The 19,563-nt window shown below is 45.2% G+C and overlaps 1 long non-coding RNA gene across 1 annotated transcript; it reads right to left on the minus strand.

Annotated features, from left to right (window-relative positions):
- Window positions 1-7,532: 7,532 nt before the first annotated feature.
- LOC131478568 (uncharacterized) lies at window positions 7,533-16,216 on the minus strand. Its single transcript, XR_009244553.1, has 3 exons — window positions 15,557-16,216; window positions 12,759-12,860; window positions 7,533-7,723 (listed from the first exon to the last, which is right to left on the minus strand). It is a non-coding gene; the product is annotated as an uncharacterized LOC131478568 (long non-coding RNA).
- Between the last annotated feature and the right edge of the window lie 3,347 nt (window positions 16,217-19,563).

Raw genomic sequence — 19,563 nt, forward strand, 5'->3', positions numbered from 1 at the left:
AGCATTAAAACTATGGGCACCCTGTCCAGTGGAGCAGTAGATGGCATTTAGAGAGTTGGCTCACTCACTGCACCTGCTTTTAGGGCTCAAGCCAGAGTGGCCACTGGGCAGGGAATGGAGGCCTCGCCTGTCTGCTGTGATGGGTCACACACCACCTGAATTGATGAATGGGTGCCCTGGATTATTGCAGCTTCAGGCACATTCTGCTGCTTTCTGCCGGCATCCGTTTCAGTTTCCGCAATTCGGGCAACTGGACGCAGAAAACTGTGAAAATGGTGCCGGACACACTGAGTCTGGTGGACAGTCCATCTCCGAAAGTGCCAGGTTCCTGTGTGGAGGTGGTGGTGGGGGACATTTTAAGCCACAGGGAGAGCTTTGCTTGAGGGAAGTGAACAAAATGGAGGGCCGCCCTGTTTTCTGGCTTGTTTGCTGCTGGTGGCGTTTTTTTGAGACAGGAAGGGCGGGAGAGGAGGCCTCCAGGACCCAGAGTTCAGCATCCCTGGAGGCTACTGCCATCATGCGGAAGGCGTTTCCAAACTTGGGCTCCACTCTGGCCTTCTCTGCGCTTTCCTCTGGCTTCTAAATGCCGATCTGATCCTTGGTGACACACCGCAGTAGCACTCGGGGCAGTGTGGGGTCCTGAGTGCTTGAGCAACAACCTGGACGACCTGGTCCTTGGCGTCAGAAGGCGGGGTCTGGCATGGTCCAGCTGGGCCAGGACCACCCGAATGCTCTGCCAACGGAATGCAGGCTCCAGTGTACAGGAGTGGGCCACTTATGACTGACGTCCAGGGCAAGACGTGGTCGGCTCTCAGCTGCTGTCAGGGATCCCTGCTCCCAGCCGCCCTGATGCCCCGCCCCACCACTTCCTTGCCAGCAGCGCCTGGGGCAGCGGCTCCTTCCCTCCAGACCCCTCACTCCGCACTTCCTAGACCAACACACTGCCAAGGGCCAGTTCTCTGTGCAGCAGTTGGAGCAGAGTGCGGGGTGGCCCAGATCAGAACTCCAAAGCCCCAGTACGCCAAGCCTTTCCCCAAGAGCTCAGCCTCCTGGGAGGGCAGCTGAGCTGGAGGTGTCCAAGTTTGGAAACGCCTTCCGCATGATGGCAGTAGCGCTCCAGGGATGCTGAGCTCTGGGTCCTGGAGGCCTCCTCTCCCGCCCTTCCTGTCTCAAAAAAACGCCACCAGCAGCAAACAAGCCAGAAAACAGGGCGGCCCTCCATTTTGTTCACTTCCCTCAAGCAAAGCTCTCCCTGTGGCTTAAAATGTCCCCCACCACCACCTCCACACAGGAACCTGGCACTTTCGGAGATGGACTGTCCACCAGACTCAGTGTGTCCGGCACCATTTTCACAGTTTTCTGCGTCCAGTTGCCCGAATTGCGGAAACTGAAACGGATGCCGGCAGAAAGCAGCAGAATGTGCCTGAAGCTGCAATAATCCAGGGCACCCATTCATCAATTCAGGTGGTGTGTGACCCATCACAGCAGACAGGCGAGGCCTCCATTCCCTGCCCGGTGGCCACTCTGGCTTGAGCCCTAAAAGCAGGTGCAGTGAGTGAGCCAACTCTCTAAATGCCATCTACTGCTCCACTGGACAGGGTGCCCGTACTTGAGAGGCCCTTGCAACTGCTTTATCCTGTGTTCACAAGTCTCCTTTTATGCATATAAAATGAAGTCCTCCATTCAAGGTTTCCATGCCTTTATATACATTTTATGTGCTTTTACCAGATTCTAAGTTATTAAATAATCCAAAATTATAAAATTAAAAATTACTGAAATGTTCCGGGGGAATTCTCGTTTCTAATCAGCCCTCAGTCTGAATTCTGCTGTCTGTGTCCTCATCAGGCAACAGGTTACCGCTGTCCCTGACTTAGGGGCAAAGCAAGCTGGTGAGCCTTGATACCCAGGCCACGTAGCTGGTTCACACTCTGCAAGAGAAATCCCAAAGCAATGTATATTTTCCTCTCTTGCTGACATTTGTGATAACATTGAATCAAATAGGAACAGAGGAGGGTACTGCAAAAAAAAGTTCATGGAACATGGAAATATCCCACGTAGGCATTAATTCCAGCTTATACTTTTCAAAGCGAAGTTATTGCAAAAAAAAAAAAAATTCCTCAAAAACCTGAGCTTCTTAAAAATATTCTTAAATTTAAAAAAATGTATCTTCTAATTCCATTTCCATGACTTTTTTATAATCCCTTGGCATGCACAGTCCAGAGAGTGCACAGTGTGTTGCATCTTGGTCCAGTTTCTCTTGTTACAACAGAAGAGCTGGAAGGAGTAATTTGCAGGGAATGGGAAGGTGTGTGGAATTTGCAGTTCAGGAGACGGGGAAGGCCAAGGCCTTGGTGATAGCACGCATGTATTAATATGTTCATCCAATTCAGATGGAGGAAGCAGATTAATATGATAAATGCATTTAACATAAGAGAACATATTAAATATAAATGGTATTTCAATTAAATATATTAAGCTATAATATTGAAAAATGTCACATGTTAAAATGAACAAAAAGTCTTTTAGAATATATCATAGTAAATATATTAAAGTATCTATATTAAATACTAGAGTAAATCTGGAAAAACATGAGAATGTTTAAAGACATGCATAGAAATAATGTAAAAGTGTATCTGTTGACCGATGTATTTGTGTTTCTGCATCAGAATATGGTTATTGTCTGAGTCTTGGCAAGTACCATTCCTTAGGGTACTAGCATGGTTAAGTCTTACACCTAAAAGAGAAACTAAAACACACACACACACACACACACACACCATACAAAGTCCAAAGAAGCAGCCGGAAAGTATGTAATGGCATGGGGAAATGCTGTCTTCTGATTCAAAATGAGCCCATGGAACAAAACTCTGAGGCATCCCTGGTGGACAAGGATACATATTTACTAGCTAGAATCATGCCATTGAGCCAGTTGTGATTTAGAGTCACTGCTCACTGGTCACTGCTCAGGCCTCAAGCCATACACTATTATCAGCAATTCAGTACTTAGGGCTACCAAATGAAACTCCCTGATTGTTGGGGATCCCAGCCAGGTGAAAGACCACTTGGCTTTTGAATTGTTAGCCAGAAAGACATGTGCCAGTATTCCAGCACTTTCCTCCTCTTCCTGACTTCAGCCATCCAGTTTATCCCTAAAGCAGATGCCATGTTTAGACCTAGTAGCTGGACCTGCCACCTTGAGGAAGTGAGTCAGACTGGCCTCCACACCAGGGGCGTCCATTCTGTTTGCCAAAGCAGGAGAGTGCTGGGGAGGATGCTAGTTTCAGACAGTTTTACTTGTAGATGGAAACCTAAATGAGCTTGTTTGGCCCAGTGCAAGGAGGCCAACGCACTGGGTTTCTAGCTTGCTTGCTTGCTGGAAGGCGTTTTTTTGAGACAGGAAGGGCGGGAGAGGAGGCCTCCAGGACCCAGAGCTCAGCAATCCTGGAGAGCACCCTGCACTCTGCTCCAACTGCTGCACAGAGAACTGGCCCTTGGCAGTGTGTTGGTCTAGGAAGTGCGGAGTGAGGGGTCTGGAGGGAAGGAGCCGCTGCCCCAGGCGCTGCGGTGTGTCACCAAGGATCAGATCGGCATTTAGAAGCCAGAGGAAAGCGCAGAGAAGGCCAGAGTGGAGCCCAAGTTTCACTCCAGAACTCTTCCGCAATAGCTGGGGCTCATGGGAGGGCAACTGAGCTGGAGGTGTGTGTCCCTTTGGAAACGCCTTCCGCATGATGGCAGTAGCGCTCCAGGGATGCTGAGCTCTGGGTCCTGGAGGCCTCCTCCCCCGCCCTTCCTGTCTCAAAAAACGCCACCGGCAAGCCAGCAAGCAAAAGGCCCAGAAAACAATGGTGCTTCCTGGTGTGCAGCCCAAAGTTTCTTGAATTTTTTGTTACTAGTTAGTTTTTATAGTGACTGTTTCTCTCATCTCTGGTATCTTTTTGTAAATTTTTTTCATGTTTTAAAAATTGCCAAAGTTTGCCCAAATTCTCTCTTCCCTTTCTTGAAGTAAATGATGTAAAACTACCCACAAATATCTCAATTATTCACACCTTCTGGTAGCTCTGATAAGAAGATGAATGGAATCTGAATGTGTTCAAACAGGTAGTTCTATTCAGCTTCTAGTGTTCCAATAATAAATGTTCACATTTTTAAACTGAGTATGTTGTACCTAAGTCTTGACATTATTTTTGCATGTTTACAATGCTATGATGACACTCAGTTTGTGGTTTCAGGAAATTTCAATTACTGCTCCAGAGTCCTGTTAAGATCAGACATATGCAGCTAAGGGATTGTGCCATGCTAACAGATCTGATTAAATAATTACTGCAATGCATGTATGAAATTCTTACTCAAGAGTAGATTAGGCCTCTGGCTCTGGTACCAGGATTCCATGAGCTCTAGTTTGAGTTCCAGCTGCTCTACTTTGATCTAGCTCCCTGCTAATGTGGCTGAGAAAGCAGCAAAAGTTCGCCCAAATCCTTGGGCCCCAAGTCCCACATAGAAGAATCTCCTGCTCCTGGCTTCAGCCCAGTTCTGGCCAGTGCACTCATTTGAGCAGTGAATCAGAGGATGGAAAACCACTCTCTTTCCTTCTCTCTCTGTAAATCTGCACTTCAAATGATAACAAATAAATCTTTAATATATATTAAATGAATATGTATTACTCTTTAATAAATATATTAAATCTTTAAGATATATATGCTGATGATGGCAACATGTCAGTTTGCACGTCCACTTTTCTGAATTTTACGTTAGTTGGATATTCTATATTTAAAAATGCTTATTTTGGGCCCGGCGGCGTGGCCTAGCAGCTAAAGTCCTCACCTTGAAAGCCCCGGGATCCCATATGGGCGCCAGTTCTAATCCTGGCAGCTCCACTTCCCATCCAGCTCCCTGCTTGTGGCCTGGGAAAGCAGTCGAGGACGGCCCAAGGCTTTGGGACCCTGCACCCGCGTGGGAGACCCAGAAGAGGTTCCAGGTTCCCGGCTTCGGATCGGCCTGCACTGGCCCGTTACGGCTCACTTGGGGAGTGAATCATCGGACGGAAGATCTTCCTCTCTGTCTCTCCTCCTCTGTGTATATCTGGCTGTAATGAAATGAATAAATCTAAAAAAATAAAAAACAAAATAAAAATGCTTATTTTTTAAGAGGAAAAGGTTATTTTCATATTTCAAAAATCATGCCTTTCGGTAAATAAACTGCTGTGAAAACGATCACAGAAAAAGAAAAATGTGTTAAATTTTAAAAAGTGGACGAAAATGCCCAACTTTGGTAAACAAGTCACATATGTGTATATATTAAAAATCACAATACGGAAGATCTTCCTCTCTGTCTCTCCTCCTCTCTGTATATCTGACTTTGTAATAAAATAAATAAATCTTTAAAAAAAAAAAATCACAATATACTTAGGGAAACATGCACGATATGGCCAAGAAAGCTCAAAGATCTGCTCCGTTTTTGTCTCAAAGCTCAGGAATTGCAGTTAGCCTTGGGAAGTCGGAGACCACAGCAGTCGTGCAACTTGGACAATAAGTTGTATAATCATCTGTGTAGGGAAAGCGATTTATGTTAGTGATTGAACTTCTCAATTACATGCTTTCAATGCATTATTTCTAGGTTCATATCAAGTATTAGTGCTTGCACAAAAATGAAAATGAGGCATGGAAGGAATCTACCAGTTTTTTTTCTAATTTATTTTAATTGGAATGATTATTTCATTGGAAAGATTTACAGAGAGAAAGAGAAACAGAAAGATTTTCCATCTGCTCTTTCAATTCCCCAAGTAGCCACAACAGCCAGAGCTAACCTGATCTGAAGCTAGAAGCCAGGAGTTTCTTCCAGGTCTCCCACGCGGGTGCAGGGTCCCAAGGCTTTGGGCCGTCCTTGACTGCTTTCCCAGGCCACAAGCAGGGAGCTGGATGGGAAGTGGAGCATCTGGGATACGAGCCAGTGCCCATATGGGATCCCACTTCAGGCAAGGACTTTAGACAATAGGCTACTGCGGCGGGCCCAAAAGTTGTTTAGTTCAAAACCTAGTTGACTCTTATGTCTTTAAATGAAATAACTGACTAGTGATCTCTCTATCTGCAGTACAATTTAGAAAGGAGGATACCATTTTGCTACTTTCTAATGTAAAACGTGTAAGCCAGAATAGGGCAGCATGCAAATGGAGCACAGGAAATGAACTGAATAAAGAGCAGACATGTAATGGCTACAGCTAGCCTCATCCATTGATGCATCCTTCGGGCGTGGATCCCTGAGACTTGAGCCCTGTAGAAAAATACAAAAAATCCCAGGGAGTTCAAGGCGGCAGAGAAAAAGGAGATTCGTGGAAGAGAGTCCTGGCCAAGTGCAGGTGGGATAACTGGAAAGAGAAACAGAAGCTACCTATTGATACATGATTTTAGGCTCCAGCTGGTGTTATACAGAACGAACAGCAATGGTACAGCAGCACAGGGCGAACGTATTCAGCCCTGTTTCCTGCAGCCTTTGCTTCCAGTGACTACTAAGAACACCTGGGGTGCAGGGCTCCAGGGCTCTTCTGAAGCCATACTGCCATGGCAAGGAAGTAATCTGACAAAAGCAAAAGCCGTTCCAAGGCAGACACAAGTCTGAGGGAGCCACACGGAAGCTGGATGCCCCTCAGCTCGCAGCCTTCCCAGCAGCAGCAGGAGACCAGCTCCAGGATTTGGCTTCCTCTCACCAAACAGGCCAAGCCACTGAGAGTCCTGGGCAGGCGTTCTCAGCACTTGCTTCATGTCTCAGTCCACTGAGCCATGAGGTGGCTCGGCTCGCACGGAGGTTCGGGCCTCAGCATGTGCAGTGTTCCAGTGGGAGGGAGAGGAGCCTCATTGCAGGTGACTTCTAACAGCAACTGCTTTATTTTCTGAGTCAGAAACATGTAGTCTGGAGTTCCCACTGCCTGAAAGCCTAAAAAAAAAGTATTGCTGGGCCCAGTGCAGTAGCCTAGCGGCTAAAGAACTTGTCTTGCATGTGCCCGGGATCCCATATGCATGCTGGCTCATGTCCCAGCTGCTCCACTTCCCATCCAGCTCCCTGCTTGTGGCCTGGGAAAGCAGTTGAGGACGGCCCAAAGCCTTGGGACCCTGCACCCGCGTGGGAGACCCGGAAGAAGCTCTTAGCTCCTGGCTTCAGACTGGCTCAGCTCTGTTTGGAGTGAACCAGTGGGTGGAAGGCCTTTTTCAGTCTCCTTTTCTTTGTAGATCTGCCTTTCCAATTATGAATAAATAAATACATAATTAAATAAATCTTTTTTTTAAAGTATTACCACTGTGCCCAGTCAATAAAACCGAGAAGATTGCTTGGAATTACAGACCTAAGCTCACCATAGGAATCAAGGATGGAGGGGGTGTAACCCCAGAAGCTAACAGCCACAGTGACACAGCAGCCTTTTTCTAAGGTCCAGGGTTGAAGGGACCTCTCTCATCTCAGCTCTCTTGAGACAGAAATGGGTTCTTTAGCTGCTGGACTTCCTTTAAAGAAGATGAGGCCCCTGAAGCTTGGGGAGCAGCTGTTCATTCGTATTAGCAGCTGCCATTGTCTGTGACTGCTTGTAATACTGACAGCAAATGCTTCAAGTCCTGGCCAGATCACCCCTTCAAGAAGCACAGCACACCCAAGATGGCCCGAATACTTGCCTCTTAGCGCCACTCTGCTGGACTCCAGATAATCATGGTGAATGATCTGACGACATGCCCAGCAGTCCCTGCAAACAAATATTGGTTTTCATTACTATTTTCATCTTTCTTCTCTTGTATGTATTCCATCTGAGTACTTATGTGTGTGTATATGCATGTGTTCCCATTGGTTTGTTGGTAAGAATTCAGACTCACATAGTATGAGGGAGCCACTTGGGTTGTGAGCTTTCTCCTTCTATCATAATTTTGCCATAACTTATATCACAAGGCCACATCACAGGCTTTTCAATATCCTTCAGACAAGTGCTTTTCCGGTCACTTAGAAATTTGCCCAAGATTCTGGTTTTCTTCAACACAGAAACTGATCTGTGTTCCCTGCGGCATGCTTTGACAGTTCCAGAAGTCCCAAGGCACTGATGAGAGCTTTGCTGATCACCAGTCGTCTCTGAGCTCTGAATGTCTTCCTCAATGTATTCTCGAAGGGGAAGGAATTGCGGTGAGAGTCGTTACAGCCTGCATCTCAAACTGGAACTCCTGAGTTCAAGTTCCTTCTCCACTTCCAATCCAGCTTCCTGCCAATGCACACCCTAGGAAGAAATAAGTGCTATCTCAACTAACTGAGTCTCTGCCAACCATACAGGAGATCCTAATGGAGTTCTTGGCTCCTGGCTTTCACCTGGTCCAGCCCCAGATGTTACTAATATTTATTTGATAGTAGAGTGAGCCAGCAGATGGAAGGTTTTTCTCCCTCTCTCTCTCTCTAAAAGAAACAAATTTTAAAGATCTTATTTTTATTGGAAAGTCAGATTTACAGAGAGGAGATTCAGACACAAAGATCTTCCATTCACTGGTTCACTCTCCAAGGGGCTGCAAAGGTCAGAATTGAGTCGATCCGAAGCCAGGAGCCTCTTCTATGTCTCCCATGCGGGTACAGGGTCCCAAAGTTTTCACCCCTCCTCGACTACCTTCCCAGGACACAAGCAGGGAGCTGGATGGAAAGTGGAGCAGGCAGGATTAGAACTGGCGCCCATACGGGATCCTGACACATGGAAGGCTTAGCTGCGCCGGGCCCTCTAAAACAAATTAAAAAAAAAAATCTTTAACTATGTCTGTGTAAAACATGTGTATATATCCATATAACATATACATTATTTACATGATAAATAATAAGGAAACTTCCCCTGCGCGCTGAGCTCTGACAGTGCTTCCAGGTGGGGCCCAGACTCCAGAATGCAAGACCAGTGTGTCCTACAATATCTCTCAAATGCAAGAGACAGGGGGAGGAGACCCCACCATCAGAAACCTGGCAATTGGTGGTGAATTGCTTCCTAGTTCCTCCCATGCTGGGAAGACATTCAAGCTCCGCCCTCATGACCTCAATCTCCTGGGATCGTATTTTCCCATCCAAGCCGCTGGGGAGCCAGGTTGTGCAAGCATAGCTCACGTTGTGTTCAGAACTACTGGCAAGCAGAGACTGCAAGGGCACCATTTTCACAGCCAGGAGCTTCTCAACATTCCTGCAAGTCAAACCATCTTAGACTTCCGGGTCTCCCAGGAGGAAATATTCTGGGATTATGATCTCATCAACTAATTTCCTCATGGTGGCAGTAGTGCTGCAGGAATGTCATGCAGCCCTGCCCCCGGGACCTCTGCTCCCGCCCAACCAGTCTGAAAAAAAAAAAAAAAGAAGTTAACAAAACCAGGAAATAGAACTACTTCAGATCTGGCCAGTTTGAGGAAACAGCTCTCTGCCCTTTTGCTGTTCTATTTCCATCTGGTATCCAAATGGAGCTTCACCTCTTTCCAGGCATCAGACTGCCACCAGCCCTTGGCTTCTCAGTTCAGGATCTTGTCAGATACCATTAAGTAAGTCAGGATTTTCCCCAATTTCTCAATTGACTTTTAGGAATGAGTCGCAGGATGCCAAGACTACATTAGAAAAGATGCTGAAAGTTCTAAATCTGGAGGAAGCCATTTCTAGTCACCTGGAATCACGCTGGTTGACATGGCTTTCCAGCTTCCTAGGACTTAGTTTTCCTAGAGACATTAGCTCTTTTACCTTTACTGCAAGGCTATTATTTGGCTTGCCTCTGGAGACTTTTCTCACAGCCCATATAGCTCGTATTGGTTTATGACACAGCATACAGAGGACACCAGGAGTCCCTTCATATTTAAAGTAATAATCGTGCCGATCAATTTTGCTTCCATTTCCATCACTTGCATTGCAAGTGTCACTCAGCAAGTATTTACACTCATCCTGGCTACCTCGACAGCCTTATTAAGCATTTTCATCTGGAACTCCTAAGTATGAGAACAGGCTTCAAACACATCAGCATCAGGCTGCTGTGCCTGCTCTACCGGCTAATCCTCTACCTGTAAGTACCAGCATCCCATACGGGCACTGGTTCATGTCCTAACCTACTCCACTTGCCATCCAGCTCCTTGCATGTGGCCTGGGAAAGCATCAGAGGATGGTCCAAGTTCTTGGGCCCCTGTACCCATGTGGGAAGCCCAAAAGAAGTTCCTGGTTCCTGGCTTTGGATCAACTCAGCTCCAGCCGTTGTGGCCACTTTGGCAGTGAACCAGCAGATGGAATATCTTTCCATGTCAATCTACCCAACAAAAATAAATACGGCCTTTTAAAAAAGATGTATTTATTTTTACTGAAAAGGCAGATAGACAGAGAGAAAGGGAGACAAAGATCTTCCATCTGCTGGTTCACTCCCCAAGTGGCCACAACGGCTGGAATTGAGCCTATCTGCAGTCAGGAGCCAGGAGCTTCTTCCAGATCTCCCATGCAGGGGCAGGGTCCCAAGGCTTTCGGCCATCCTTTACTGCTTTCCCAGGCCACAAGCAGGGAGCTGGATGGGAAGTGGAGCCACCAGGACATAAACCAGTGTCCATATGGGATCCCAGGCGCATGCAAGGTGAGGATTTAGCCACTAGGCTATCGTGTTGGTCCCCAAAATAAATACATCTTGAAAAAAAAAAAAAGACATCACTACCCTCTGAGACAACTGAAGAACTCAGCTTCTGTCCAACTGCACCTGCACCTGCACCAAGAAACGTGAGATGTGGCTCTCACTGGGGTGGCGGCAGGGGACACCATTCCCTGAGTCTGAGAGACCAGATACAAGTCACATGTTTGCTGTATCTGAGCTCAAACAAGACTTTCTTCTGGCAGTCCTCACATTGTTTGGTCTCCTTTGCGCATGACTCAACTCCTGTCTTATCTGAGGCACTGGGGCAGAGCCAAAGGATGACAGCCCCACGCTGTGCTCTAAGAGATTTCTTTAACCAAAGCCCCACCCTACTACTTCCTGTGCTTGCGCTTCCAGGCCTCTGCAGGCTCAGCGGGTACAGCCCCATCTAGCCAGCGGCTACACTCTCACGTCCCTTTTGTCATAGCAGCCCAGTGGAGCCCTTGCCTAAAACCCTGGAAATACTTAGAGAACCCAGAAAGGCCCACTAAGGATTTGCTGGATTTCTCCGCTAAATGAACTTTGTTAAATCCAAAGTGCTGACGGGGAGTGGCGCAAGCGGGGCGTCTGGAGTTTTCAAACTAGTTCCTCATGATGGCAGTAGTGCTCCATACAGGCCAACAAGGCGGCCTCCGCAGGCCTTCTCCCGCCCATCCTGTTTGAAAAAACGCCACGGAGAAACAAAGGCGCCAAGGAAGATGGAGTCCGGATGGTGCTGTTGCACTTCTGTGCTTGGTTTTCCATCTGAAACCAATTTGAGGCTGAAAACCACCACATTTATCAGGCGCATTTTCTTTTTAAGAATCTAGTTCCCAGCAGCTTTGCCTTCCTGCTCACTCCAGTGTTTTCCTAAGTTATCAAGTTGTCTGCTTCTGAAGGCCAGTCTCAAGAATACAGGGCTAGACAGAGACAGAAAATGCTGGAGACTCAAGCCACCACATTTCTAGTTACCAATTCACTTGCCATTGTCCAGCTTATCTCTAACTCTTCCAAGGAATTCTTCTGGATAAAGACCTAGGCCTTAAGTGCACCCATTACACTAGAGCCTTAAGCAGGGGACTCTTAAATAGCTCTCCCCGGGGGCCTCACAATAGCAGGAGATAAAGGTCTCAACCATAGGTCACTTAGAAGTTTGGTGGCATGATTTCCTTTATTATCACAAACACTTTTCTATCACATTAAATGGCTTCCTACAACTTTAGTGTATGTGTGTGTGTGCGCGTGCGCATATGTTACCATTTCTCTCATAGAGATAAGCAATTAAAAACATTGACTCATAGTAAGACAGGCTTCTTACCAAAGATTCCCATACAACCATGCATTGATAAAAAGTAAAGCACTCTCCCCAAGCCTGTTAAGACCACTGATAATCTTTTGGGTAACTTCCTTCCTGTCATTACAATACAAAGTTTTACATTTACATTCATATGAGACAATAAATTTACATTAATCTTGGGTGTTAATAAATGATGGTTTTTGTAAGAAACTGTCAAGTCCTAGTTTTCAGTGACTAAATCATGATGAAAACTATTTCTTACCACCCCCATTGTATATTGTAGGTATACAATTCATGCTACGTATTATGCACATAGCAACACACCCTTTCTCCAGTTTGAAGCCCAAAGCTAGGGCTACCTCTTTTGTCAGCCACAATTGCAATGCTAACTGTGCTACGCTGTCTTCACGCATCTGGCCCCCTTAGTCCAGCATGTGCTCAAGCCAAGCTATTACTCCAAAGCAGAACGTTTGCAAGTGTCTCTGCTGTACCTGTGTTGCTAAAGAGGTAAGTGATCGTCTTAGCCATCACAGGGTGCCTTGCCACTACTGAGACAGGCCTTCTCAGATGTCCCCAATCTGCCTCAGGAACGGCTAAACCCAACCACAGCTATAAGGAAAGCAATCTCGCCAGGAGCCTTAGGGTCCTAGTACTAGGTGCCAGAAGCTCAACGTGGATGTTGTGTGTCTCCTCCCCCACCTCCCCGCCACCAGGGAAAGTTCAGGTGGTGGTTACACACACCTGCACTACGGCAGAATAACCTTCCTTCCTCTTCTCTGGGTAGGTAGCTACCGACAACGGTACGAAAGAGTTTAGTTCATATGCAATGAGTCTATGAAATTTTACCTATTTCTCATTCATGCTGTAAGTGTTCCAGGGTTTTGATGTATTCAACTTCTCAAAGGAGGCTTTCTTGTCGGTCTACAAGGGCCCTTCACCACAGAAAAGCTAAGAAACAGAGAACAATAGCTGCTAATATGAATACAGACCCAAAGCCTCAAGAACCACAGTCTTCCTTTAGGGCAAAGTTAACAGCCGAAGAATTCATTTCTGCTGCCTTACATAAACTGACAGAAAAACAAGTCCGGCTAAGTGAGTTGGCCTCCACGTTTGACCCTAGAAAAGTCTGTAACGCCACTGGAGCTATTAGCATTCTCACCCAAAAAGCACGTTTAAGCTCTCTGGAGGTGCCTGTCTGTACTCTTTTCCAAGTTTTAGAATGCATTGGCTCAGCACTGTGGTCTATATTCCTTCTCTTGAGGCCTTCTCCACTCCAGGCAATAGAGAAACCAGACTCCCCCGTGTCCCTGAGACTACCAAGGGAGTACACAGTTGCTAAGGAGCTGCGTGGACTAAGGGCCACCTCCTCCCCTCATTCTAATGTTGAAACCTCATGCTAGCTCTAATGCTTCAGTGTCTAAGGGGCAGGGCTAGGGACAAATGCCCAAAGTCCCCACAAATAAGCTCTCTGATTTGTTCTACCCCTCTAGTCCTCAAAGGGTGAGTATGTGATACCAGCTACTTACACTTGTCCTGCCTCGTGACTGCCCACTCTATCCTAACCTCGTTCCCCACCCACCCCCATGCCCCTTGTTAGCTCTCCTCCCACCAGGATTCTGCCTTGACCTAGAGTTGCTAGAAAGATTCAGATTTAAAATGGAGATCTTCTCAGGGCTAAAGTTCACTCAGCTTTACACACACACACACACATACACACACACACACACACTATCCCAACTGCAGGGCCTCAGGAAAGTTCTACTTAAGTTGAGGTTTTGTCTAGCCACTCACTTCCTCTGGATGGCAGTAGGGTCTCGGAGAGCTCACTAGCCCTGCCCACCTGGCCCTTCTGCTTCCGCCCATCCAGTGTGAAAAACAGCCACCAGGAGACAAAGGAGCCAGTAAACAAAGCTGCCTTGCTGTTTGCCCTGTCTGGGGCCATTTCTACTTCTGGCTTCCCTCTGGGATTAAATTAAGACCTCTGTCACCCACCTTCATCAGAAATGCTGTGTTAAGAAGAAGTTCATTTCCACTCTCCCATGATTTACTGTTCTGCATTCAGCCCTCATCCCCGATGTTTTCACAAGTTAGCTGCTACCCCGGGACAATTCTTAGTGATACAAGGCTAAAGTAGAAATAAATAGGGCTTGACCTGCCACGTGACTTGCCACACTGCCTGGTTTCTTCAGAGTCCTCCACTGGATGTGTTTGCAAATTAAGTCTTAGAAAACAGCTTAAGGAGTAATTCAAGACAGCGTGCTTGCAAAGAATTCAGAAAACAAGCATTCACTAATTAAGAATAACAAATACCTTCATAAAATAACGAAGTAAGCATTATTAACCTTTTGTATGTTTACTCCCACTCTTTCAATACGCATGCGTAATTCTACTTTATGGTAATACAGGACAATAAATTAACACTTATATTGGATTTGTGTATTTATCATGTTCCAGATCTGGAAACTTTAATTTCTGATTCGTGAGTAGATTGAAATGATCACAAAACATGTGCAACATCTGGATTTTAGATAGTAAAGCATTTGTTAAGAGCTTTAAAAAAAGAGAGAGCTTTGACTTGATCCCTCATTGCAGAATATAAAGTTCTCATTTAATTTTGCAAAAATACATGCACAATACATACCTCTCATCCCACAACACAAGAATCTTCACTTCGGGCCGACCTCACCTACGCTGAAACACATCTCCAAAAATTACTTTGGAACAAGCACTCTGCTTAAGCCTCAGAACATTAGTGCTTCTCTTTCTTTGTACTTTTCAAATAAACACTAAATTTTTGTCTTAGACTAAAAAACCCAATAAAACAGAATTCAGTAAGTGAGGGCTATCATTAATATCACTAAATTTCCCAAAGGTATGTCCTTGGAAAACACGGCTGATGCATTCACACCGTTTCCAAGCAGCTAATGTCTATTTATATAAACACAAATACATCGACTCTTTCAAGTTAAGATGCTTACTTCTAACATGTACCATGATTATAATGTACAGATTTTTAAAGCGCTTGCTCATATCAGTGCATCCGTCCCCCCATACATAATGTACACATACACACTCAACGGTGTTGCCAAAAGTTCGTGAAAATGGAATTTTTGAAATGCTGTATTTTGGTGCAAACATTTTGCAATCCATGCACACAAAAATATCTGTACTGTGAAAAAATACACTTGGATTCCAAAATGTTTCTGCACCAAAAAAATCAGTTTTCATTTCATTTTCCACAAACTTTATGAAGGCTCCCAGTAGGTATGTTTGTTTCTTTTTAAACATAATTGGACGCACAAACCCTACAGCATTGCTTTAGCTCATGTGCATACTTGCATCTCAATATGCGCTTTTGAATGCCTGGAATTTTTTCGTATTTTGTGCTAGAAACCTTTCCACTCTAACAAATCATAAAATGACGCCACATCACCATAAGAACAAATAGCTATTTCAAAAATGTCCTTGGTGCTCATTCTTGTATCTCTGCAGGCTTAACATGCACTGAAATAAAAACCATACACAAATTCCCTTGTACTGTGAACATTAAAACGTTTCAAATATCATTAAATATTCTCTGAAACACATGTCTTGCCGTTTTGCAACCTGTTTTTGCATTTTTAGAAACAATCTGTGCAATGTACCTGCTAATGCAGCCACGTGTTCTCACTTCCAGCAGACAACGTTCAGCTTCCGTCCCCTCCTCTTGTTTTTGGTCCCCATCTGTGTGCGGTCTGCTGTCCTAGCATTACAGCTACGACTTCTTAGCCTGGCTGGGTGCTTCCACTTCTTTTCCAGTCCCTCCCAGCGCCAAGCGGCCTGAATGCACCTGTGACGCGCCCCCCACCCGGCCCCCGCCCCCAGCACTGCCCATGGAGTCCTCCTACAAACCACCTAGTCTTGTGCTCTGCAATCCAGTCCTACAAATCAAAGAAAGCCCAGGCCCTAAAGCCTGGGAAAACCACATGGAGCCTCCCACAGATTCTGAGGGGCAGGGAGCAAGACAAATAGCTATAGGCTCTGTGCTTTGTCAGTTGGTGGATTTCCTCTAGTCCCGCCCACCATGGGAGGATGTCAAGACTCCACCCCATGACTTCCTGTGCCCAGACTTCCTGGGAGCTACAGACGTAGTGGTGCTTCCCGATTGGCCAGCTGCTACAGCTCGACCCCATGTTTATCCACAATTCCAGGTAGAGCCCCAAGAGAAGAAGCTGAGATCCAGCTGAATCCGGGGCCTGCTCAAGGGCGCCTGAGGAAAAGTCCTTGGGGGCTTTCACCTGTGGGTTCCTCTTGATGGCAGTATTACTCCAAGAATGGAGTCTAATACTGCGCCCCCCACCCTCTCCTCCCGCCTGGGGGTGGGGGGGAATGTAACCTGACCCAGTGACAAAGGCCCCAGGAAAAGTGGCTACCTCGTTTCTTGCCAAGTTAAAAAAACAAACAAACCTGTTTACATTATTGTGATTTTACTTGCAGAAGCTGATTGGGGTCCAAGACTATAGGCTCATCAAGGGTCTTAGTTCAAGAATTCAGCTCCCCCTCACCTGGTCCTTACACTGCTCCTGTTTCTCGATTGAGCATCCTATCCAGCACTTTCTCACAGTACCAAACGCCCTTGGATTATCACGGAGATCCAAGTCGGATGGCTTAGAGAACAGTGCCTGTAATTCTTGACCTGGCTCCCTCTCCAGTATCCCTGGGAGTCCTACACCATTTTCCAGTCTGGATACTAGATCTGTGCGTTGAGGGGGAAGCAGCTAGAACTCCAAGGTGGTTCTCAGGACTGCCTGGTATTCAGTGCCCATTTAGACAGGTACACTTCCTCAAGTATGTATAAATTCCACTCAGAGGAGACTGATTTAGTCTTATCGTTTCATCATTTAGGGTTGGAGCACAGGGACATGTCCATGTTGCTGTGAAAGCTAGCAATGATTTCCTAGGAATTTATTGTGTATGTGCGTATCACTTAGGGATCAATTCTTCAATATTTTCTCTTAAGCAACTGAGACCCACAAAAGAATTAAAAAAAAAAAAAACCCATATGACTAAAAGTAGTACTGACCAGTTACTTTTTAGTAACCACTGGCACACATTTGGGTTAGTTTCAACATGCATAGAAAACTGAATGTAAGTATACTCAGACACTCATTTCAATATACACACCAATATTTGTAAATAGCTTTGTTAGTGGGTATAGGTGAGCTAGTGAGCTAGGTTTTGTTTGTTTGTTTGTTTGTTTGTTGGACAAGAAAGAATTCAGATGTGAGACAGAGAGCAGTGGTAAGCAAGGTAGCAAGGTGTAATGGCGTAGGGCATCTGTCAGACCACATGGGCACCTGTCCATACAGAATGGGAGAGAGTCACTCAGTCTGGAGAAGACCAGGTTACGTGGTTTAATGGCAAGAATACACCTGATGGGTCAAGGTAGGCTGTTCAAGAATGAGCTGAGAGCTGAGCGTGTAGTCTGTGCTCAGACTGGGGCTTATAAGGGAATAGGCTCCACTTGCCGCTGGCATTTCACTTTCCCCTCCTCCATCCTCTCCAGGGCAAAGAAACTGTTGATTGCGAATTGTGCAAAATTCCTCCCAAGCTTTCAGTACTCAGTAATTCCCCCAGACTGGGTAGCCCACCCGGCACTGGGCAGAGCAGCTTCCCCCAGGTCGCCTTTCCTGGGGGAAGCTGTGCAGGGTTACTGCACAGTGCTGTCGGGCGGGTGTCTCATCTGGAGCTGAGAAGAGGACTCTCCCGGGGGCAGGCTTGAGGGCTGGAGCACCAGAAAAGTCTCAGGCAGGACTCTGTAGTGGGAACTGCTGGGCCGCTTCCAAGGTGTGCTTGGGGTTTCTGCCGGTACTGTTTTCCTTAGGCCCCTGTCACACTCTTAGGCTAACGGGCTAATTTCAACTTCCTACCTAACAACTCCATACGAAACGGTGACTTGATTTCAAAATAAAATTTAGTTTTGTTACTGGTTAGATCATATTTTCACTTGTTTCCTGGGAAGTTGTCATTATTGTGGAAATCCACGAGACCTAAATTTTTACTGAATGAAATATTAGCCATAAAATATCCTCATGATTGCCATATTCACGAAAAATATGAAGAGATATAGTGAAGACATTTTCAGTTCATAAAGGAATTTTAACAAATGGAAGTGTAATGTGCCTGATGCCATCCCTCAGGTATCATGATTTGAAGAGTTCTTTTCTAACTTTATTAATATGTGCAGATTTACTATATTCCCTAAAATAAGCAAACATGCATAGTTCAGATGCAGTTTTTGCTCCGTTCTCAAAATTTCAGCTTGTATCTTATCTGAAATTTAATTTTATTATCAAAACTTCAGTAGAAATTATTACAGTATAAACAAAACGTGTGCATACATCTTATGCCATGATCCGGATCCATGCTTCATCTAAGCTTCAAGGCATTCACCATTTCAATAATCATGTATGATATTTCCTACTTATTTCCTTATATGCTTATTTAGCTACAAAAATGAGGTCTTGCAATTCTTTCACGATCATGGCAAACTTAACAAATAAACAAATGAAAATATGACTCAAACCATAATATATGGATGCATTTCATTTTAATATAAACTATGGCTGTATATAAAAGTAACTGCAAGTCTGAATATGTAAGCATATACATGTGCACACATGACTTTGCGTGAATACTCATGCATATATGGACAAAGAGGGAAGCTTAATTGCATTGTTATTATCATAATCATCATGACGAAAAATTTTTAATGATAGTACCTATATAGATGTACAGAAATATATCTCTATTTCCCTTTAAACACAATTGAAAGAATATGGAAAGTAGCTCTGAAGAAAATCTTTATCATTAGCTTACATAATTTTCCATATTCCAGCATACATATACATCATTGGAGAAGTTGATTGTTCCTTATTCTAGCGTTATTATCCATGAAATTCGAAAAAGCAATACCTGTTGTTCACAACGGTCCAAATATTTAAGATCTCTTAGGGCTGAAAACAAACTGATTCAATCCCCACAAGAATATTTTAAACGCCATTCTCATCTCTTACTTACATACATCTAAGGAGTTTTTAAAATCATGTTCAAATTCCTTTGTGTTCTCCACGTTCAAATATGTTTTCTGTACTGTATGTAGCTAGAGTACTTGTTCAAGTTCATGAACTATTATTTGCAAAACTAATTTTTAAGAGAGTAGCCTCGGGCCCAGCTTGTTAGCCTACTGGCAAAGTTCTCTCCTTGCATGTGCCGGGATCCCATATGGGCGCCGGTTCTAATCCCGGCAGCTCCACTTCCCATCCAGCTCCCTGCTTGTGGCCTGGGAAAGCAATCGAGGACGACCCAAAGCCTTGGGACCCTGCACTTGCGTGGGAGACCCAGAAGAAGCTCCTGGCTCCTGGCTTCAGATCGGCTCAGCTCTGGCCATTGTGGGCACTTGGGGAGTGAATCAGTGGATGGAAGATCTTTTTGCTTCTTCTGTACATCTGCCTTTCCAATAAAAATAAATAAATCTTTAAAAAAGAGGATAGCCTCTTACATTTGGAAATTCTCCAAACTGAACATGCTTCTTAACAACATGTTCAGCTACAAATTCACTTACAAAGCAGTGCAATGAAATCATAGGTAATGCCACCTCAAATGCCACCTC

Source organism: Ochotona princeps, chromosome X, assembly GCF_030435755.1.
Source record: "Ochotona princeps isolate mOchPri1 chromosome X, mOchPri1.hap1, whole genome shotgun sequence".
Classification (NCBI taxonomy): Eukaryota; Metazoa; Chordata; class Mammalia; order Lagomorpha; family Ochotonidae; genus Ochotona; species Ochotona princeps.